The sequence below is a fragment of the Pleurodeles waltl genome, chromosome 8 (assembly GCF_031143425.1).
Source record: "Pleurodeles waltl isolate 20211129_DDA chromosome 8, aPleWal1.hap1.20221129, whole genome shotgun sequence".
NCBI classification, from domain to species: Eukaryota; Metazoa; Chordata; class Amphibia; order Caudata; family Salamandridae; genus Pleurodeles; species Pleurodeles waltl.
The window spans coordinates 1,504,278,695-1,504,302,013 of record NC_090447.1 but is presented as its reverse complement, the minus strand read 5'-3'; the positions used below and the strand labels follow the sequence as shown (position 1 = coordinate 1,504,302,013).

General features: G+C 48.4%; 1 protein-coding gene across 3 annotated transcripts in view; it reads left to right on the top strand.

Moving 5' to 3' along the window:
* The window catches only part of LOC138248832 (galactosylgalactosylxylosylprotein 3-beta-glucuronosyltransferase 1-like), a 430,422-nt gene that overhangs the window by 153,173 nt on the left and 253,930 nt on the right, over positions 1-23,319 (top strand). The window lies entirely within an intron of this gene.

Genomic DNA, 23,319 nt, shown 5'->3' with positions numbered 1-23,319 from the left:
CCCCTATATTTGGAAGGAATAAATGTAGAGAAAGACAAGGGGCAATAACACTTGTTTTGCTATTCTATGTTCCCCCAAGTCTCCCGATAAAAATGATACCTCACTTGTTTGGGTAGGCCTAGCGCCCGCGACAGGATATGCCCCAAAACACAACGTGGACACATCACAGAAAACAGAGCTGTTTTTAGCAAAGTGACTACCTGTAGATTTTGGCCTCTAGCTCAGCCGGCACCTAGGGAAACCTACCAAACCTGTGCATTTCTGAAAACTAGAGACCTAGGGGAATCCAAGGAGGGGTGACTTGTGTGGCTCGGACCAGGTTCTGTTACCCAGAATCCTTTGCAAACCTCAAAATTTGGCTAAAAAAACACATGTTCCTCACATTTCTGTGGCAGAAAGTTCTGGAATCTGAGAGGAGCGACAAATTTCCTTCCACCCAGCATTCCCCCACGTCTCCCGATAAAAATGATACCTCACTTGTGTGGGTAGGCCTAGCGCCCGCGACAGGATATGCCCCAAAACACAACCTGGACACATCACAGAAAACAGAGCTGTTTTTAGCAAAGTGACTACCTGTAGATTTTGGCCTCTAGCTCAGCCGCCACCTAGGGAAACCTACCAAACCTGTGCATTTCTGAAAACTAGAGACCTAGGGGAATCCAAGGAGGGGTGACTTGTGTGGCTCGGACCAGGTTCGGTTACCCAAAATCCTTTGCAAACCTCAAAATTTGGCTAAAAAAACACATGTTCCTCACATTTCTGTGGCAGAAAGTTCTGGAATCTGAGAGGAGCCACAAATTTCCTTCCACCTAGCGTTCCCCCACGTCTCCCGATAAAAATGATACCTCACTTGTGTGGGTAGGCCTAGCGCCCGCGACAGGATATGCCCCAAAACACAACGTGGACATATCACAGAAAACAGAGCTGTTTTTAGCAAAGTGACTACCTGTAGATTTTGGCCTCTAGCTCAGCAGCCACCTAGGGAAACCTACCAAACCTGTGCATTTCTGAAAACTAGAGACCTAGGGGGATCCAAGGAGGGGTGACTTGCGGGGCTCGGACCAGGTTCTGTTACCCAGAATCCTTTGCAAACCTCAAAATTTGGCTAAAAAAACACATGTTCCTCACATTTCTGTGGCAGAAAGTTCTGGAATCTGAGAGGAGCCACAAATTTCCTTCCACCCAGCGTTCCCCCACGTCTCCCGATAAAAATGATACCTCACTTGTGTGGGTAGGCCTAGCGCCCGCGACAGGATATGCCCCAAAACACAACGTGGACATATCACAGAAAACAGAGCTGTTTTTAGCAAAGTGACTACCTGTAGATTTTGGCCTCTAGCTCAGCCGCCACCTAGGGAAACCTACCAAACCTGTGCATTTCTGAAAACTAGAGACCTAGGGGGATCCAAGGAGGGGTGACTTGCGGGGCTCGGACCAGGTTCTGTTACCCAGAATCCTTTGCAAACCTCAAAATTTGGCTAAAAAAACACATGTTCCTCACATTTCTGTGGCAGAAAGTTCTGGAATCTGAGAGGAGCTACAAATTTCCTTCCACCCAGCGTTCCCCCAAGTCTCCCGATAAAAATGATACCTCACTTGCGTGGGTAGGCCTAGCGCCCGCGACAGGATATGCCCCAAAACACAACCTGGACACATCACAGAAAACAGAGCTGTTTTTAGCAAAGTGACTACCTGTAGATTTTGGCCTCTAGCTCAGCCGCCACCTAGGGAAACCTACCAAACCTGTGCATTTCTGAAAACTAGAGACCTAGGGGAATCCAAGGAGGGGTGACTTGTGTGGCTCGGACCAGGTTCGGTTACCCAAAATCATTTGCAAACCTCAAAATTTGGCTAAAAAAACACATGTTCCTCACATTTCTGTGGCAGAAAGTTCTGGAATCTGAGAGGAGCCACAAATTTCCTTCCACCTAGCGTTCCCCCACGTCTCCCGATAAAAATGATACCTCACTTGTGTGGGTAGGCCTAGCGCCCGCGACAGGATATGCCCCAAAACACAACGTGGACATATCACAGAAAACAGAGCTGTTTTTAGCAAAGTGACTACCTGTAGATTTTGGCCTCTAGCTCAGCAGCCACCTAGGGAAACCTACCAAACCTGTGCATTTCTGAAAACTAGAGACCTAGGGGGATCCAAGGAGGGGTGACTTGCGGGGCTCGGACCAGGTTCTGTTACCCAGAATCCTTTGCAAACCTCAAAATTTGGCTAAAAAAACACATGTTCCTCACATTTCTGTGGCAGAAAGTTCTGGAATCTGAGAGGAGCCACAAATTTCCTTCCACCCAGCGTTCCCCCACGTCTCCCGATAAAAATGATACCTCACTTGTGTGGGTAGGCCTAGCGCCCGCGACAGGATATGCCCCAAAACACAACGTGGACATATCACAGAAAACAGAGCTGTTTTTAGCAAAGTGACTACCTGTAGATTTTGGCCTCTAGCTCAGCCGCCACCTAGGGAAACCTACCAAACCTGTGCATTTCTGAAAACTAGAGACCTAGGGGGATCCAAGGAGGGGTGACTTGCGGGGCTCGGACCAGGTTCTGTTACCCAGAATCCTTTGCAAACCTCAAAATTTGGCTAAAAAAACACATGTTCCTCACATTTCTGTGGCAGAAAGTTCTGGAATCTGAGAGGAGCCACAAATTTCCTTCCACCCAGCGTTCCCCCATGTCTCCCGATAAAAATGATACCTCACTTGTGTGGGTAGGCCTAGCGCCCGCGACAGGATATGCCCCAAAACACAACGTGGACATATCACAGAAAACAGAGCTGTTTTTAGCAAAGTGACTACCTGTAGATTTTGGCCTCTAGCTCAGCCGCCACCTAGGGAAACCTACCAAACCTATGCATTTCTGAAAACTAGAGACCTAGGGGAATCCAAGGAGGGGTGACTTGTGTGGCTCGGACCAGGTTCTGTTACCCAGAATCCTTTGCAAACCTCAAAATTTGGCTAAAAAAACACATGTTCCTCACATTTCTGTGGCAGAAAGTTCTGGAATCTGAGAGGAGCCACAAATTTCCTTCCACCCAGCGTTCCCCCACGTCTCCCGATAAAAATGATACCTCACTTGTGTGGGTAGGCCTAGCGCCCGCGACAGGATATGCCCCAAAACACAACGTGGACATATCACAGAAAACAGAGCTGTTTTTAGCAAAGTGACTACCTGTAGATTTTGGCCTCTAGCTCAGCCGCCACCTAGGGAAACCTACCAAACCTGTGCATTTCTGAAAACTAGAGACCTAGGGGAATCCAAGGAGGGGTGACTTGCGGGGCTCGGACCAGGTTGTGTTACCCAGAATCCTTTGCAAACCTCAAAATTTGGCTAAAAAAACACATGTCCCTCACATTTCTGTGGCAGAAAGTTCTGGAATCTGAGAGAAGCTACAAATTTCCTTCCACCCAGCGTTCCCCCAAGTCTCCCGATAAAAATGATACCTCACTTGCGTGGGTAGGCCTAGCGCCGGCGACAGGAAACACCCCAAAGCGCAACGTGGACACATCCTAAATTTTGGAAAAAAACAGAGGTGTTTTTTGCGAAGTGCCTACCTGTAGATTTTGGCCTCTAGCTCAGCCGGCACCTAGGGAAACCTACCAAACCTGTGCATTTCTGAAAACTAGAGACCTAGGGGAATCCAAGGAGGGGTGACTTGCGGGGCTCGGACCAGGTTCTGTTACCCAGAATCCTTTGCAAACCTCAAAATTTGGCTAAAAAAACACATGTCCCTCACATTTCTGTGGCAGAAAGTTCTGGAATCTGAGAGGAGCTACAAATTTCCTTCCACCCAGCGTTCCCCCAAGTCTCCCGATAAAAATGATACCTCACTTGCGTGGGTAGGCCTAGCGCCGGCGACAGGAAACACCCCAAAGCGCAACGTGGACACATCCTAAATTTTGGAAAAAAACAGAGGTGTTTTTTGCGAAGTGCCTACCTGTAGATTTTGGCCTCTAGCTCAGCCGGCACCTAGGGAAACCTACCAAACCTGTGCATTTCTGAAAACTAGAGACCTAGGGGAATCCAAGGAGGGGTGACTTGTGGGGCTCGGACCAGGTTCTGTTACCCAGAATCCTTTGCAAACCTCAAAATTTGGCTAAAAAAACACATGTCCCTCACATTTCTGTGGCAGAAAGTTCTGGAATCTGAGAGGAGCTACAAATTTCCTTCCACCCAGCGTTCCCCCAAGTCTCCCGATAAAAATGATACCTCACTTGCGTGGGTAGGCCTAGCGCCGGCGACAGGAAACACCCCAAAGCGCAACGTGGACACATCCTAAATTTTGGAAAAAAACAGAGGTGTTTTTTGCGAAGTGCCTACCTGTAGATTTTGGCCTCTAGCTCAGCCGGCACCTAGGGAAACCTACCAAACCTGTGCATTTCTGAAAACTAGAGACCTAGGGGAATCCAAGGAGGGGTGACTTGCGGGGCTCGGACCAGGTTCTGTTACCCAGAATCCTTTGCAAACCTAAAAATTTGGCTAAAAAAACACATGTTCCTCACATTTCTGTGGCAGAAAGTTCTGGAATCTGAGAGGAGCTACAAATTTCCTTCCACCCAGCATTCCCCCAAGTCTCCCGATAAAAATGATACCTCACTTGCGTGGGTAGGCCTAGCGCCGGCGACAGGAAACACCCCAAAGCGCAACGTGGACACATCCTAAATTTTGGAAAAAAACAGAGGTGTTTTTTGCGAAGTGCCTACCTGTAGATTTTGGCCTCTAGCTCAGCCGCCACCTAGGGAAACCTACCAAACCTGTGCATTTCTGAAAACTAGAGACCTAGGGGAATCCAAGGAGGGGTGACTTGCGGGGCTCGGACCAGGTTCTGTTACCCAGAATCCTTTGCAAACCTCAAAATTTGGCTAAAAAAACACATGTTCCTCACATTTCTGTGGCAGAAAGTTCTGGAATCTGAGAAGAGCTACAAATTTCCTTCCACCCAGCGTTCCCCCAAGTCTCCCGATAAAAATGATACCTCACTTGCGTGGGTAGGCCTAGCGCCGGCGACAGGAAACACCCCAAAGCGCAACGTGGACACATCCTAAATTTTGGAAAAAACAGAGGTGTTTTTTGCGAAGTGCCTACCTGTAGATTTTGGCCTCTAGCTCAGCCGCCACCTAGGGAAACCTACCAAACCTGTGCATTTCTGAAAACTAGAGACCTAGGGGAATCCAAGGAGGGGTGACTTGCGTGGCTCGGACCAGGTTCTGTTACCCAGAATCCTTTGCAAACCTCAAAATTTGGCTAAAAAAACACATGTTCCTCACATTTCTGTGGCAGAAAGTTCTGGAATCTGAGAGGAGCTACAAATTTCCTTCCACCCAGCGTTCCCCCAAGTCTCCCGATAAAAATGATACCTCACTTGCGTGGGTAGGCCTAGCGCCGGCGACAGGAAACACCCCAAAGCGCAACGTGGACACATCCTAAATTTTGGAAAAAAACAGAGGTGTTTTTTGCGAAGTGCCTACCTGTAGATTTTGGCCTCTAGCTCAGCCGCCACCTAGGGAAACCTACCACACCTGTGCATTTCTGAAAACTAGAGACCTAGGGGAATCCAAGGAGGGGTGACTTGCGGGGCTCGGACCAGGTTCTGTTACCCAGAATCCTTTGCAAACCTCAAAATTTGGCTAAAAAAACACATGTTCCGCACATTTCTGTGGCAGAAAGTTCTGGAATCTGAGAGGAGCTACAAATTTCCTTCCACCCAGCGTTCCCCCAAGTCTCCCGATAAAAATGATACCTCACTTGCGTGGGTAGGCCTAGTGCCGGCGACAGGAAACACCCCAAAGCGCAACGTGGACACATCCTAAATTTTGGAAAAAAACAGAGGTGTTTTTTGCGAAGTGCCTACCTGTAGATTTTGGCCTCTAGCTCAGCCGCCACCTAGGGAAACCTACCAAACCTGTGCATTTCTGAAAACTAGAGACCTAGGGGAATCCAAGGAGGGGTGACTTGCGGGGCTCGGACCAGGTTCTGTTACCCAGAATCCTTTGCAAACCTCAAAATTTGGCTAAAAAAACACATGTTCCTCACATTTCTGTGGCAGAAAGTTCTGGAATCTGAGAGGAGCTACAAATTTCCTTCCACCCAGCGTTCCCCCAAGTCTCCCGATAAAAATGATACCTCACTTGCGTGGGTAGGCCTAGCGCCTGCGACAGGAAACACTCCAAAGCGCAACGTGGACACATCCACAATTTTGGGAGAAAACAGTGCCTACCTGTGGATTTTGGCCTGTAGCTCACCCGGCGCCTAGGGAAACCTACCAAACCAGTGCATTTCTGAAAACTAGAGACCTAGGGGAATCCAAGGAGGGGTGACTTGCGGGGCTCGGACCAGGTTCTGTTATCCAGAATCCTTTGCAAACCTCAAAATTTGGCTAAAAAAACACATGTTCCTCACATTTCTGTGGCAGAAAGTTCTGGAATCTGATAGGAGGCACAAATTTCCTTCCACCCAGCGTTCCCCCAAGTCTCCCGATAAAAATGATACCTCACTTGTGTGGGTGGCCCAGGTGCCTGCAACATAATAAGGCCCAAAACCTGAAGGGATAGAAGGGATAGCACAGCAAGTTTATAAGGGCATATTCTTTTATACATCTTTAGACGGACTCTGCTTTGGGGACCCACATAAGTGAGGTGTCATTTTACTTGGGAGACTGAGGGGAAAACTGGGGAGTAGGAATTTTGTGCTGGAGCGGTGATCCTACTAAGAAAAATCAGGAAAATATGCTTTTTTATGCAAATTGTGAGGTTTACAGAGGAGTCTGGGTAAGAAAATGTTGGGGGAGCCACACAAGCCACACCTCCCTAGACTCCTTGGGGTGCCTAGTTTTAAAAAGTTTCTGGGTTTTGTAGGTTTCCCTACATGACGGCCGCACCCAGGACCAAAAACATAGGTGGGCCCTCCCCCCCAAACACAGGTATTTTTGGAATATATCCCTTTGATGTGTGCACATACGTCCGTGATGTGCCAAACACTAAAATTGTGAAAAGAAACACACTTAGGTTATGTGAAGAAGACCCCTCACCCACCAACCAAGTTGGTGGCATGCTTCATCATCGGGGTCCCACCTGAGGCACCTAGCGTGTCTCAAGTGTGCTGCGACGCCTGATTACAGCGGAGCAGGTTTTGTCATTTGTACCACACATACTGGTTGGATTTGGCACGAGGGTGAGTGATGGTTCAGTAGATCAAATTTTATTAACAAGAGATTTCACAAAAGTGAAATGCACTGGTAATAACTGAAAGGCCAAAAAACTGAACCAATGACTCACAGCTCGTGAGCTGTAAAGCCACGACAAGGCACCAACCGCTTTACAGTCCATTCACACACCTTTCATACATGACATGCACTAGACCATTCACGCCGCCAGCCACGGGCCCAGCACATTACAAGACTCGCATCCACAGACAGCGCCAGTCAAGGGCCCATCACTTTCATACGCCCACATGCCTGATACAGCAATCACACCAGCTGATGAGTGTGTGGACTGGCGTTTGGCCGGCACTGCCAGCCAAGCGCCGCACCACCAGCCAAGCGCCACCCCACCCACACCACCAGCCAAGCGCCACCCCACACACACCGCCAGCCCAGCGCCACCCCACACACACCGCCAGCCAAGCGCCACCCCACACACACCGCCAGCCAAGCGCCACCCCACACACACCGCCAGCCAAGCGCCACCACACCCACGCCGCCAGCCAAGCGCCACTCTACACATGCCATCCCCTTTTTTTTGTTTTTAAACAACAAAGAAACCACTAATCATAAATTAGTACAAAACTACAAACACAAAAGCTCTAACTGAATACATGACTAATGCCAACCGTGAAACCGAACATATAAAAATATAAAACACCAGTTTACGCTCACGGAATTTCCCAATAATTCTTCTGTGTGTGGTAGCTCCTGAAACAGCCACCCACACACAGCCCAGGCTTTGAAGGACAATCAGGGCAGTACATCCTAGTCTCCTTCCTGATACCTCTTCGAGCACAGACTCTACATCTCTTAGCAGGAAAGTTTTTTTTGGCCGTGGGAGGAATGTGCTCAGCAAAGTGACGATCTTTCAATCTAGCCACATCCTCCACCACTGCTTCTCTAGGAACTCTTGCCTGTTCCAGCACAACAAGGCTAGCTATGATAGACTCCTGAAATTTCACAAATGTCATCCTTGACTCTGGAGAACTATCCTTAAACACAACAAAAGCATTAAAAGTTGCCAAGTGGAACAAGTGAAGCGCTAATTTCTTATACCACACATAAGACTTACGAGCAGCAGTGTAAGGTTCTAACCTCTGATCTACTCTATCAACACCACCCATGTGCTTATTATAGTCTAAGATGCACACAGGTTTGCGCACTTCGGCAACCTGACCCCAAACAGCCACAGGTGAAGTACTCTCATCATGGATGGTGCTTAGCATGTATACATCCCTCTTGTCTACAAATTTCAGAGCTAGCAGCTCATCATTCCGCAAGGCACTGCACTGTCCCTTCTCAAGTTTTTTACAGACAAGCTCTTTTGGATAGCCTTTCCGATTAGAGCGGATTGTGCCACAAGCAACAGTGTCCACTCTGAACAACTCCTTGAACAACCGAACTCCAGTGTAGAAGTTATCTACATATAAATGGTGACCTTTGTTAAACAGTCGTCTACCAAGTTCCCACACAATTTTCTCACTAACTCCAAAAGTGGGAGGACAACCAGGGGGGTCAATATTGGAATCCCTACCAGTGTAGACCCGGAAATTATAAACATATCCTGTACTACTTTCTGACAGCATATACAATTTAATTCCATACCGTGCCCTCTTGCTAGGAATGTACTGCCTAAAAACCAAACGACCCTTGAACAGGACCAAAGACTCATCCACAGATATTTCTTTCCCTGGAACATAGATCTCTGAAAACCGATGTACCAAATGATCAAGGACAGGTCTAATCTTAAAAAGACGGTCAGAATCAGGATGATCTCGTGGCAAGGCTAAAGCATTATCTACAAAATGCAACATCCGAAGAAGAAGCTCATACCGGTTACGACTCATGATGGCAGGAAATATAGCAGTTGCCATCAAGGGACTAGTAGACCAATATGAAGACAGCGACGGCTTCCTTATCAGCCCCATCAAAAAAGTTAAACCCAAGAACTTTTTCAACTCTTCCAGATTTGTGGGAATCCACCGGCTAGCTCTAGAGTGTGGCCTAAGTCTGGCAGCGTTGTCCCTCAAAAACTGCTCTGCATACAAATTAGTCTGCTCAACAATCTCTTCCAAAAATATATCGTCCATAAACAACTCAAAAAAGTTGACGGGCAAAAAGTTTTCCGTATTAACTCGACACCCTGGAAAACCAGTAAACGCAGGCAACTGTGGCTGCTCCATGTTTGGTGCAACCCATGCGTCAGGTCTTCCAATGGGAAGCCTTTCAGCCGCTGGCTCCTGCACCATTGGCACATCACTGTCCTCCTCTAAAACAGGCCCTTCATCAGCACTGAGAGTGGCTTCATCATCAGATGATTCATCTCTGACAGAAAATTCACTTCCAGAATCCTGCACTTCCTCCTCTGCCTCAGATGCAGAGTCAGTCTCATATTCATGGTCAGAAGATGACTCAAAAAGCACACTAACAACCTGCTGAGCGGTCATCCTACGGCTGGCCATGATCCTTCCTACTAAAATTAACTGGACAAATACACCACCAACAACCAGCACTGTGTAAGATAAGTAACAAAGTATAGGTTTATCACTAAGAATTATAAACTCAAAAACTATACTGCTCACTTGCCTGAAAAAGCTTGACTCACCAGCAACTACTCTGCACAGCCACAGCAATCACCAACGATATCCCACTAAAAAGAGAAAAAAAAAAGCAAATTAGACATAAGACAACACAATAATCATTGTGCATAACTCTAAGGACAATTTCACACACAATCCTGCATTCAGTACACCACCTACAAACATGTCATTCATGCATTGCAACAATACTCACTTGGAGTAAATTTATTTACTTACCTAAAACATGCAACTACGCAAACCGCAGGACAACTACTGCCAAAACTGCAACAAGCCACAGCAAAGTCAGCAAAAGCTTTGAACTAAAACAAAAAGGAGAAAAACTGTTATTATCATAAAAGCAAATACTTCGCCAGTTGACAAACACTCCGCCACTAACCATTTTTTCATTTTCCCCTGTGTCTAGTCTTCTCTGCTTGGGGGAAGATGGGCCTAAAAAAAAATAGGCCAATCTACCCCCAAGGGGAGGGGGCAGAAATCGCCCAGATTACATTGCACCCTTTGGGGGGGGGGCGACCCTTGCCCAAGGGGCCACACCCCCACACAAAGCACACACACACAAACATAGTATCCCTGGCGCTATGGGGATTCTGCCCCCCTTGGGGACAGAAAGGCCTAAAAAATAGGCATATCTGCCCCCTACGGGGGCAGAACTGCCCAAAAGTAAATGTGGGCCCCTGGGGGCGACCCTTGCCCAAGGGGCCGCCCCCCAACACAAAAAATAAAAACCAACAATAAAATCCCTGGTGTCTAGTGGCTTTCTGCCCCCCTTGGGGGCAGATCGGCGTAAAAATAGGGCCAATCTGCCCCCAAGGGGGGCAGAAACGACGATAAATACATTGCGCCCCCGGGGGGAGCGACCCTTGCCCAAGGGGCCACCCCCCAACACAAAGCACACATACAAACATATCTTTCTGGCGCTATTGGGATTCTGCCCCCCTTGGGGGCAGAAAGGCCTAAAAAAAATAGGCCTCTCTGCCCCCAAGGGGGGCAGAACTGCCCAAAAATACATGTGGGCCCATGGGGGCGACCCTTGCCCAAGGGGCCACCCCCCAACACAAAAAATAAAAATCAACAATAAAATCCCTGGTGTCTAGTGGCTTTCTGCCCCCCTTGGGGGCAGATCGGCCTAAAAATAGGGCCAATCTGCCCCCAAGGGGGGCAGAAACGACAATAAATACATTGCGCCCCTGGGGGGAGCGACCCTTGCCCAAGGGGCCACCCCCCAACACAAAGCACACATACATACATACTATTTCTGGCGCTATTGGGATTCTGCCCCCCTTGGGGGCAGAAAGGCCTAAAAAAAATAGGCCTCTCTGCCCCCAAGGGGGGCAGAACTGCCCAAAAATACATGAGGGCCCCTGGGGGCGACCCTTGCCCAAGGGGCCGCCCCCCAACACAAAAAATACACATCAACAATAAAATCCCTGGTGTCTAGTGGCTTTCTGCCCCCCTTGGGGGCAGATCGGCCTAAAAATAGGGCCAATCTGCCCCCAGGGGGGGCAGAAACGACGTAAAATACATTTGCCCCCAAAGGGGAGCGACCCTTGCCCAAGGGGCCGCCCCCCAACACAAAAAATACAAATCAACAATAAAATCCCTGGTGTCTAGTGGCTTTCTGCCCCCCTTGGGGGCAGATCGGCCTAAAAATAGGGCCAATCTGCCCCCAGGGGGGGCAGAAACGACGTAAAATACATGTGCCCCCAAAGGGGAGCGACCCTTGCCCAAGGGGCCGCCCCCCAACACAAAAAATACAAAGCAACAATAAAATCCCTGGTGTCTAGTGGCTTTCTGCCCCCTTGGGGGCAGATCGGCCTACAAATAGGGCCAATCTGCCCCCAGGGGGGGCAGAAACGACGTAAAATGCATGTGCCCCCAAAGGGGAGCGACCCTTGCCCAAGGGGTCGCTCCCCTACACTAATAAGCACACACACACACACACATACTGAAATCCCTGGTGTCTAGTGGGCATTCCTGCTGCCCGATCGCATCGCGATCGGGCAGCAGGAATGCTCAAAGAGACATTGAGGGAAAGGAAAACCCTTTCCTTTCCCTCGATGCCTCTCTGAGAGCACCCCCACCCCGCACGAAGGTGAAAAACTCACCTTCTCCCTTAGACGCGCTGGAAGCAAATGGCTTCCAGCGCGTCTTTCCCCCTTTCCCTGAAATCAGCGCGCGATCGCGCGCTGACGTCATGGGGGGGCCGGGGGGGTGGGCGTGAAAGGGGAAGGGATTCCCCTTTCAGCCCTGGCCTGGGGGTGTTGGGGGGCGGCCCTCGGGGGAAGCGCTAGCGCTTCCCCCGACTGCCAGTCCCAGGACGTAATGGTTACGTCCATGGCGCCACACGGGCGCTGCCATGGACGTAACCATTACGTCCGTGGCGGGGAAGGGGTTAAGGCAGCAGTTTGCCACCCCCTTTGCCACATGCTCTAGGCATGAAGACAACTGCATGTTTACAAGGGCTTTACCTTTTGCTAGGGATACAACAAGTTGGGTATCGTCTGCATCTGATACAATTGATAGCCCATGCTCCATCACAAAGTTAGCTAAAGGTCTTAGATATATGTCAAAAAATGTGGGACTGAGGGCTGAACCCTGGGGCACCCCACATTTAAAGGACATAATATCTGACAAACAAGGTTTTTCCATTACTTGAAAATGTCACCCTTCTACAAAGGATTGCATCCACGTCAAGGCCTTATCCTGCACGCCTACTTCTATTAGTCTCTGCATTAAAATCGTATGATCAACAGTATCAAAAGCTGCGCGTAGGTCTAGCAAGATAATCAAGGCTTCTCCTCCCTGGTCCAAAATACCTTTAAGTTCCTCTGTGACAGCTAGTAATGCTGATTCTGTACTGTGCTGTGCACTAAAGCCCATCTGCCACGGATGTAATAGTTGATTCTCTACCAGATGGTTAGACAAAGTCTGATTGACGTGTTTCTCTAGAATCTTTTCTACAGCTGGAAGATGTGATATAGGGTGAGAATTATTCGTATCAATTGGAAAAATGTTTTTTTTAACAGTGGTCTGATGACAGCATGTTTCCATTTGTTGGGCACGACTCCTGACTCTATAGACCTATTTAGAATTTTTATGATAGATGTGCACTTTCGTCTATAATATGTGGGGGATACGTTCAATTAGATATGTAATTTTTCTCCTGTGACACATAAATATTTTCAAGCGGTTTATCAGTGTTTGTATCAGGTCCATATTTTTTACCTTAAGCACGTGTTGGACTTGCCCCTTTCTGCAGGGTCATCCCCATACTTTTTACCTTCACCCTCCTGTTTTCAGAACCCATTTTTGTTGGTTTGGAAGACACTGCGCGCTTTACCACTGCTAACCAGTGCTAAAGTGCTTGCGCTCTTTCATTTAAACATGGTAGAATTGGCTCACACCCAATTGGTACATTTAATTTACTTCTAGGTTCCTGGTAAAGTGGTACTACATGTACCTAAGGCCTGTAAATTAAATGCTACTAGTGGGCCTGTGGCACTTATTGTGCCACCCAACCTTAGTAGCCCTTTAAACATGACTCAGACCTGCCATTGCAGCCTGTATGTGCAATTTTAAACTGCTATTTTGACTTGCCAAGATAAACCTTTTGCCAGAACCAAACCTCTCTTTTCAATACATGTTTAATCTCTAGGTTAGGTTCTAAACAGCCCATAGCACAGGGTAATGTATTTAAATAGTTGGTAATGTGCCTTTAACTTTTACATGTCCTGGTAGTAAAAAACTCTTAAATTTGTTTTTCTCTATTGCACGGCTTACTTCTCCCAAAGGATAACACTGGGTTAACTTATTACATTTATTAAGTGCTATCATTTGATTGGCAATGGGTCAACATTTCATGTTTAGTGTCTGAGACATTGTAATTAAAAATACTCTTTAATGGCAAAGTTGGATTTTAAATTACAAATTTGAAGAGGACACTTTTAGAAAGTTGGCATTTTCCTGCCCTAACCATTTGGTGCCTGCATACTGCCCCTGGGTCACATGACTGGGTGTTGTTGACAGTTGGACTTTGATTATTCCTCCCGGACAGCCACACAATAGAGGGGTTAGGTGTGCTTAGTTGGGCCATCAACTGGCAGGAGTGGGTGGCTGAGTTGGGCACAGCCCCACTTGCAACTGAATAGGCTTTGCCATGACGTTACACAAAGGACTTGTCACCACTGCATTGTTCCTGCAGCCAGCTTGAAGACAGGGGTGTAGGAAACGCTGAGAACTTCAAAGGGGATTCTCTAGAAACTTCCCTTACTTCAAAGAAGACACCAGGCTTGAAATATGAGCCCTCAAACCCACTTTTCAGTACACCTCTGGACCTGTGGAAGATCCAGAAGGACTGCTGTGCTGCTTTGCTCAAGAAAAAAGGACTACCACTCTACTGCCCTGTTGTGCTGCCCTCCTTCCTGAATGGGAAGGATTGGACCTGCATCTTGGACCCACGGTCACCAAATTGACTCCAAGTGCTAGTTGGCTGGCTTCCTGATCACAGACTCAGGGACAGAATAGGTTCTAACAGCCTGGAACCAAGCACCTTGACTCAACTAGCTGTGAGTCCTGTTCTCACCAAGTGATGCTACCCCAGACCTAGACCTTTGGAAGTTTGCCTGAAAGTTCTCTACCAGCCCATCTGTGGTCCCAGCAGAACCATCGCAGGTCAACTCATCGCCCAGCAGGACAGTGGATCACCCCTCCAGCTCCTCAGGACCACTGCTACATGACGTATCTCCACACACTCATCTCACATCGCCACCATAGCGTGACCAGACAACCACAATTGGCTCTTCTAGGCACCGTTTTTGCCTAAATCTTTGAAACTGCATTCTCCGGTTCTACTGATTTTATTTTTGTCGTTTTTGGTGTTAAATAATTTTATCAAATTTTACTCTGTTTTTCTAAATTGGCGTGGATTTTTGTGTGTTTTCACTGTATTACTGTTTAAGTGCTGCACAAATATTTTACATGTTGCCTCTAAGCTAAGCCTGACTGAGGTTTAAGCACCTCCCTGGTACGGCCCTAGATAGCCCCATAGGCAGGGTGCAGTGTATTTAAAAGGTAAGACACGTACTGGTGTGTTTTACATGTCCTAACAGTGAAATACTGCCCAATTCGGTTTTCCCTGTTGCTGGGCCTATTTCCCTCATAGGTTAACATGGGGGCTCCCTATAAATTACTTTAAAGCACAGATTCCATTTGAGGGCAGATAGAAATGTGGAGTTTAGGGTCTCTGAACTCACAATTTAAAAATACATATTTTAGTGTAGTTGGTTTTTGGATTGTGAGATTGAAAATGCCACTTTTAGAAAGTAGGCAATTTCTTGCTTAAACCATTCTGTGACTCTGCCTGTTTGTGGATTCCCTGTCTGGGTAAGTTTGAAAGTTGGGCTGTTTGTGAATCCCCTCTAGACACTGACACAAAGGGAGCTGGGGTGTAGCCTGCATATCCTGATGAGCCATCTGAGCTAGACTGGAGGGAGGAGTGGTCGCTTGCACCTGAAATGACTGTGCCTGCCTTAACACAATGCAGTCTCCATCTCCCTGGTGTGTGTGGTGCCTGGCCTGAACAAGAAATGATCTTGCAAACACTTGAGACTTTGTTTTGAAGTTTGCCAACTTTAAAGGAAGAAAGGGGTATAAGAAGAGGACCCAAACCCCCAGACTTTTAGAATCTTTCTGGAATCAAGAGAAATCTCTGCCCAGGAGAAGAGCAGAAGAGCTGGAGGAGGAGTACTGTCTCTTTGCTGTGTTGCTTTGCTGGACTGGCCTGCAGTTGCTGCTTCTGCCCGAAAAGATGGAAATGGTGAACTTTGCTGTGTGTCCTGCTTGAGAAAGTTCTCCAAGGGCTTGGAGTAGAGCTTGCCTCCTGTTGGAAGTCTCAGAGACACCAAAGACTTCAGTTTCCTCAACCTACAGCACTGGGAACTGTGTTTTGTGCTGTTCAAGAGGAGAAACCACTGCGACGCTGCCAACGACACCACTGGCCTGCACCATGACCTGCTGACGCCGCATGGAGTCGCACTGCCCCACTTCGCAACGCGACCCTGGTCTCACCGACGCCGTCACCGGACGGCTTCACCAAGCCGCTGCTCGCACCGCGACCTGTGGGCCTCGCACTCCGGCATCGCCTGCTCACACCACATCCTGGACATCCCCAACAATGACGCTCCCCCTGACACCGGTGCCGCTGCCTGCACCGTGGCCTGTGGACACCACTCGTGAGGTACATGGAGCACCGCCCCGTCCCGCACTGCAGCTCCAGGCCACCGATGCCACCACCATCGACTCCAGTGTCGTCACCAGGCATCCCTGCCTGCACCGTGGCCTGTGGACACCACTCCTGAGGGTCACAAAGCACCGTCCCGTCCCGCTGGCTTGGGCCTACCAACGACGGTGCTTCAGCAATGACGATGACGCTACCTGCACCTGACCTGGTGACACTGCATGTTGCACCGGGCCGCTTCACACCGCAGCCCTGGTCTCACCGATGCCACTGGACGCCGTCACCGAGCCACTGCGTGCACCGTGACCTGTGGGCAAAGCACGTCACATCGTCCCGCTTCGCACCACAGCCCGACGCCATCCATGCCAGTGGTCCTGACTTTATCAGCCCAGAGTTCGATTCGCAGTGTGTGTAACTTCAAGACCCCGACGACCCCTGTATCAACCCTGGAACCGACACCGCAACGCCAGCGACACCGCTCTCCAGAGTTCACTGCGAGGATCACAACGCCCTGCAATTAATTCCAAAGGTACTGTTTGCGGGTATCCCCGACACCGTAGCTGGCCCGTGACGCCGCGGCTGGCCTGAACTGTTTGTTTTGTTGATCACGACACTGTGATAGCCCCAGGTGGAGCTATCGACTTCAAGGAACTGTATTTTTTTGTAAATCTTGCAGAATTCATATTTTTACTATGGTATGTTGGATGTTTATCGTATTTGGTCTTGTTTTATATAGATAAATATTGGCTATTTTTCTAAAACTGGTGTGGTGTCCTTTTGCAGTGTTTTCATTTATTACTGTGTGTTATGTGCAAATGCTTTACACATTGGTTCTGAGATGAGCCTGACTGCTTGTGCCAAGCTACCAAGGGGGTGAGCAGGGGTTATCTGAGCGGGTATCTCCCTTATCCTGACTAGAGTGAGGGTCCTTACTTGGACAGGGTGCAAACCGACTAACAGGGGGTTCCTCCTATAAAACCAACAACCCAATTTCTCACAACATACATATGTTCCCTTTTATAAATACTTGTAAAACATTTGTACTTTTAGCCAATATAGTTGAAAAATGTTCTCTAAGATGCACTATCTGGTTTACTTTTTCAAAATTATCTTGTTTAGAGAAATTCTCAAGACTTCATGGAGCCAATAGGGCTCACTCACTAGGTTTGGTCACTTTTTGCAATGTGACACTTGTATGAGAGATTTGGGAAAGTGTGCTTCTGGTCTCCTCTCTGTACTGACCACAACCATCTCTTAAAAATTGAAATCACCCAAATGCCATTTGATGCCAGTCATGTGATACGAATCTCCATTCTGAATCCATGTAACAAATACCTCAATTTGAAAAATCATATGCAAACTTATTTTTCTGTGCAGTAAAAAAACACAGGTGGAAGCTTCACAATTAATTTATTATCTTTGCACACAATGTGCCTGAAACCTTCAATGTTATGGATAGGTGGGTGTGGAGGAGAGGTGAAGTGGAAGGCCTTCTATGTCGGACTTGATGATTTGAAGGGGCATCTTGGTTCCCATGGTGTAAGGAAATGCCTCCTTGGCATGGTTACCCCCTGACTTTTTGCCTTTGCTGATGCTATGTTTTGAATTGAAAGTGTGCTGAGGCCTGCTAACCCGGCCCCAGCACCAGTGTTCTTTCCCTAACCTGTACTTTTGTATCCACAATTGGCACACCCTGGCATCCAGATAAGTCCCTTGTAAGTGGTACCCCTGGTACCAAGGGCCCTGATGCCAAGGAAGGTCTCTAAGGGCTGCAGCATGTCTTATGCCACCCTGGAGACCCCTCACTCAGCACAGACACACTGCTTGCCAGCTTGTGTGTGTTGGTGAGAACAAAACGAGTAAGTCGACATGGCACTCCCCTCAGGGTGCCATGCCAGCCTCTCACTGCCTATGCAGGTATAGATAAGTCACCCCTCTAGTAGGCCTTACAGCCCTAAGGCAGGGTGCACTATACCATAGGTGAGGGCACCAGTGCATGAGCACTGTGCCCCTACAGTGTCTAAGCAATACCTTAGACATTGTAAGTGCAGGGTAGCCATAAGAGTATATGGTCTGGGAGTCTGTTTACACGAACTCCACAGCACCATAATGGCTACACTGAAAACTGGGAAGTTTGGTATCAAACTTCTCAGCACAATAAATGCACACTGATGCCAGTGTACAATATATTGTAAAATACACCCCAGAGGGCACCTTAGAGGTGCCCCCTGAAACCTTAACCGACTATCTGTGTAGGCTGACTGGTTCCAGCAGCCTGCCACAACCGAGACATGTTGCTGGCCCCATGGGGAGAGTGCCTTTGTCACTCTGAGGCCAGTAACAAAGCCTGCACCGGGTGGAGATGCTAACACCTCCCCCAGGCAGGAGCTGTCACACCTGGTGGTGAGCCTCAAAGGCTCACCCCTTTGTGCCAGCACCGCAGGACACTCCAGCTAGTGGAGTTGCCCGCCCCCTCCGGCCACGGCCCCCACTTTTGGCGGCAAGGCCGGAGAAAATAATGAGAAAAACAAGGAGGAGTCACTGGCCAGTTAGGACAGCCCCTAAGGTGTCCTGAGCTGAAGTGACTCTAACTTTTAGAAATCCTCCATCTTGCAGATGGACGATTCCCCCAATAGGATTAGAGATGTGACCCCCTCCCCTTGGGAGGAGGCACAAAGAGGGTGTACTCACCCTCAGGGCTAGTAGCCATTGGCTACTAACCCCCCAGACCTAAACACGCCCTTAAATTTAGTATTTAAGGGCTTCCCTGAACCTAAGAATTTAGATTCCTGAAACTACAAGAAGAAGAGGACTGCTGAGCTGAAAAACCCCTGCAGAGGAAGAACAGAAGACACCAACTGCTTTGGCCCCAGACTCACCGGCCTGTCTCCTGCCTTCCAAAGAAACCTGCTCCAGCGACGCTTTCCAAGGGACCAGCGACCTCTGAATCCTCTGAGGACTGCCCTGCTTCGAGAAAGACAAGAAACTCCCGAGGACAGCGGCCCTGCTCCAAAAGAACTGCAACTTTGTTTCAAGTAGCAGATTTAAAGACCCCTGCAACTCCCCGCAAGAAGCGTGAGACTTGCAACACTGCACCCGGCGACCCCGACTCGACTGGTGGAGAACCAACACCTCAGGGAGGACCCTCCGGCGACTCCGAGACCGTGAGTAACCAAAGTTGTCTTCCCTGAGCCCCCACAGTGACGCCTGCAGAGGGAATCCCGAGGCTCCCCCTGACTGCGACTGCCTGAACCTAAAGTCCTGACGGCTGGAAAAGACCCTGCACCCGCAGCCCCCAGCACCTGAAGGAACGGAACTTCTGTGCAGGAGTGACCCCCAGGAGGCCCTCTCCCTTGCCCAGGTGGTGGCTACCCCGAGGAGCCCCCCCCCTTGCCTGCCTGCACCGCTGAAGAGATCCCTTGGTCTCTCATTGAACATCATTGAAAACCCGACGCGTGTTTGCACACTGCACCCGGCCGCCCCCGCGCTGCTGAGGGTGTACTTTTTGTGCCGACTTGTGTCCTCCCCGGTGCCCTACAAAAACCCCCTGGTCTGCCCTCCGAAGACGCAGGTACTTACCTGCTGGCAGACTGGAACCGGGGCACCCCCTTCTCTCCATTGAAGCCTATGTGTTTTGGGCACCTCTTTGACTTCTGCACCTGACCGGCCCTGAGCTGCTGGTGTGGTAACTTTGGGGTTGCTCTGAACCCCCAACGGTGGGCTACCTTGGACCAAAAACTGAAACCTGTAAGTGACTTACTTACCTGTTAAAACTAACAATAACTTACCTCCCCCAGGAACTGTGAAAATTGCACAGTGTCCACTTTTAAAACAGCTATTTGTGTTTTATGTAAAAAGTATACATGCTAATGTAATGATTCAAAGTTCCTAAAGTACTTACCTGCAATACCTTTCAAATGAGATATTACATGTAGAATTTGAACCTGTGGTTCTTAAAATAAACTAAGAAAATATATTTTTCTATAACAAAACCTATTGGCTGGATTTGTCTCTGAGTGTGTGTTCCTCATTTATTGCCTGTGTGTATGTACAACAAATGCTTAACACTACTCCTTTGATAAGCCTACTGCTCGACCACACTACCACAAAATAGAGCATTAGTATTATCTCTTTTTGCCACTATCTTACCTCTAAGGGGAACCCTTGGACTCTGTGCATGCTATTCCTTACTTTGATATAGCACATACAGAGCCAACTTCCTACATTGGTGGATCAGCGGTGGGGTACAAGACTTTGCATTTGCTGGACTACTCAGCCAATACCTGATCACACGACAAATTCCAAAAATTGTCATTAGAAATTCATTTTTGCAATTTGAAATTTTTCTAAATTCTTTAAAGTCCTGCTAGGGCCTTGTGTTAGTCCCTGTTAGCATTTCTTTTAGAGTTTAAAAGTTTGTGAAAAGTTTTAATTAGATTCTAGAACCAGTTTTAGTTTCTTAAAAAGTATTCCAACTTTTAGAAGCATAATGTCTAATGCAGATATGAATGTGGTGGAACTCGACACCACACCTTACCTCCATCTACAGATGAGAGAGCTAAGGCCACTCTGTAAACTAAAGAAAATAGCAATGGGCTCCAGACCTTCCAAACTACAGCTCCAGGAGCTGTTGGCAGAGTTTGAAAGAGCCAACCCCTCTGAGGATGGCAACACAGAGGATGAGTATAGTGACTTGGAGGGTGATTCCCCCCCACCAGTCCTATCTAGGGAGAACAGGGCCTCTCAAGCCCTGACTCCACAAATAATAGTCAGAGATGCTGGTTCCCTCACAGGAGGGACCAACCTCTCTGAAATCACTGAGGATAACTCCAGTGAAGAGGACATCCAGTTAGCCAGGATGGCCAAAAGATTGGCTTTGGAAAGACAGATCCTGGCCATAGAAAGGGAAAGACATGAGATGGGCCTAGGACCCATCAATGGTGGCAGCAACATAAATAGGGTCAGAGATTCTCCTGACATGTTGAAAATCCCTAAAGGGATTGTAACTAAATATGAAGATGGTGATGACATCACCAAATGGTTCACAGCTTTTGAGAGGGCTTGTGTAACCAGAAAAGTGAACAAATCTCACTGGGGTGCTCTCCTTTGGGAAATGTTCACAGGAAAGTGTAGGGATAGACTCCTCACACTCTCTGGAAAAGATGCAGAATCTTATGACCTCATGAAGGGTACCCTGATTGAGGGCTTTGGATTCTCCACTGAGGAGTATAGGATTAGATTCAGGGGGGCTCAAAAATCCTCGAGCCAGACCTGGGTTGACTTTGTAGACTACTCAGTAAAAACACTAGATGGTTGGATTCAAGGCAGTGGTGTAAGTAATTATGATGGGCTGTATAATTTATTTGTGAAAGAACACCTATTAAGTAATTGTTTCAATGATAAACTGCATCAGCATCTGGTAGACCTAGGACCAATTTCTCCCCAAGAATTGGGAAAGAAGGTGTACCATTGGGTCAAGACTAGGGTGTCCAAAACTTCCACAGGGGGTGACCAAAAGAAAGGGGTCACAAACCTCCCCAGGGGAAAGGTGGTGAGACAGCCAAAAACAAAAATAGTAAAGAGTCTTCTACAGGCCCCCAAAAACCTGCACAGGAGGGTGGGCCCAGAGCCTCTTCACAAAACAATTCTGGGTACAAGGGTAAAAACTTTGATCCCAAAAAGGCCTGGTGTCGTAGCTGTAGTCAGTCTGGACACCAAACTGGAGACAAGGCCTGTCCCAAGAAATATACCACTTCAAACTCCACTCCAGCTAACACTGGAATGGCTAGTCTCCAAGTGGGATCAACAGTGGGCCCAGAGCAAATCAGGTGCCACACTGAAGCTACCTTAGTCTCTGAGGGTGGGGTGGATTTAGCCACACTGGCTGCCTGGCCCCCTAACATGCAAAAATACAGGCAGCAGCTCTTAATTAATGGGACAAGTGTAGAGGGCCTGAGGGATACAGGTGCCAGTGTCACTATGGTGACAGAGAAACTGGTTTCCCCTGGCCAATACCTGGCTGGACAAACTTATCCAGTCACCAACGCTGACAATCAGACTAAAGTACTTCCCATGGCTATGGTAACTTTAGAGTGGGGAGGGGTCAATGGCCTGAAACAGGTGGTGGTCTCCTCAAATATCCCAGTAGACTGTTTGCTTGGAAATGACCTGGAGTCCTCAGCATGGGCTGAGGTAGAACTGAAAACCCATGCAGCTATGCTGGGTATCTCTGAACTGGTGTGTGTCAAGACAAGGGCACAGTGCAAGGCACAGGGTGAAAAAGTAGAGCTGGAGTCTGGAAGAAAGGCCCAGCCTACCAAGAGAAAAGGAAAGTCAGCTGGGAAACCAGCTGCAACACAACAAGAAAAAGAGAACCTCTCTTCTCAGGAAGAAGTTCTGCCCTCTGAGGGAGCTTAGCCTATGGAGCTCGAACCTTATCAGGTTGAGCTCTTGGGCCCAGGGGGACCCTCAAGGGAAGAGTTGTGTAAGGGACAAGAAACCTGTCCCTCTCTTGAAGGCCTTAGGCAGCAAGCTGCTGAAGAGTCCAAAGGCAAGAAAAATGGAACACATAGGGTCTATTGGGAAGATGGACTCCTGTACACTGAGGCAAGAGATCCCAAACCTGGTGCCACTAGGAGAGTGGTAGTGCCTCAGAGGTTCAGAGAGTTTATTCTGACCTTAGCCCATGACATTCCCCTTGCTGGGCATTTGGAACAAACCAAGACGTGGGAGAGGTTAGTCAACCACTTCTACTGGCCCAATACTGTATGTCCCAGAAGGTTAAGGAGTTTTGCCTCTCCTGCCCCACCTGTCAAGCCAGTGGTAAGACAGGTGGGCATCCAAAGGCCCCCCTCATTCCACTTCCAGTGGTGGGGGTCCCCTTTGAAAGAGTGGGTGTGGACATAGTGGGTCCACTGGAACCTCCCACAGCCTCAGGAAATATGTACATCCTAGTAGTAGTGGATCATGCTACTAGGTATCCTGAAGCTATTCCCCTTAGGTCGACTACTGCCCCTGCAGTAGCCAAGGCCCTCATTGGTATCTTTACCAGAGTGGGCTTCCCTAAGGAGGTGGTGTCTGACAGAGGTACCAACTTCATGTCAGCATACCTAAAACACATGTGGAATGAGTGTGGAGTGACTTATAAGTTCACTACACCATATCATCCACAAACTAATGGCCTTGTTGAGAGATTCAACAAGACATTAAAGGGCATGATCATGGGGCTCCCAGAAAAACTCAAAAGGAGATGGGATGTCCTCTTGCCATG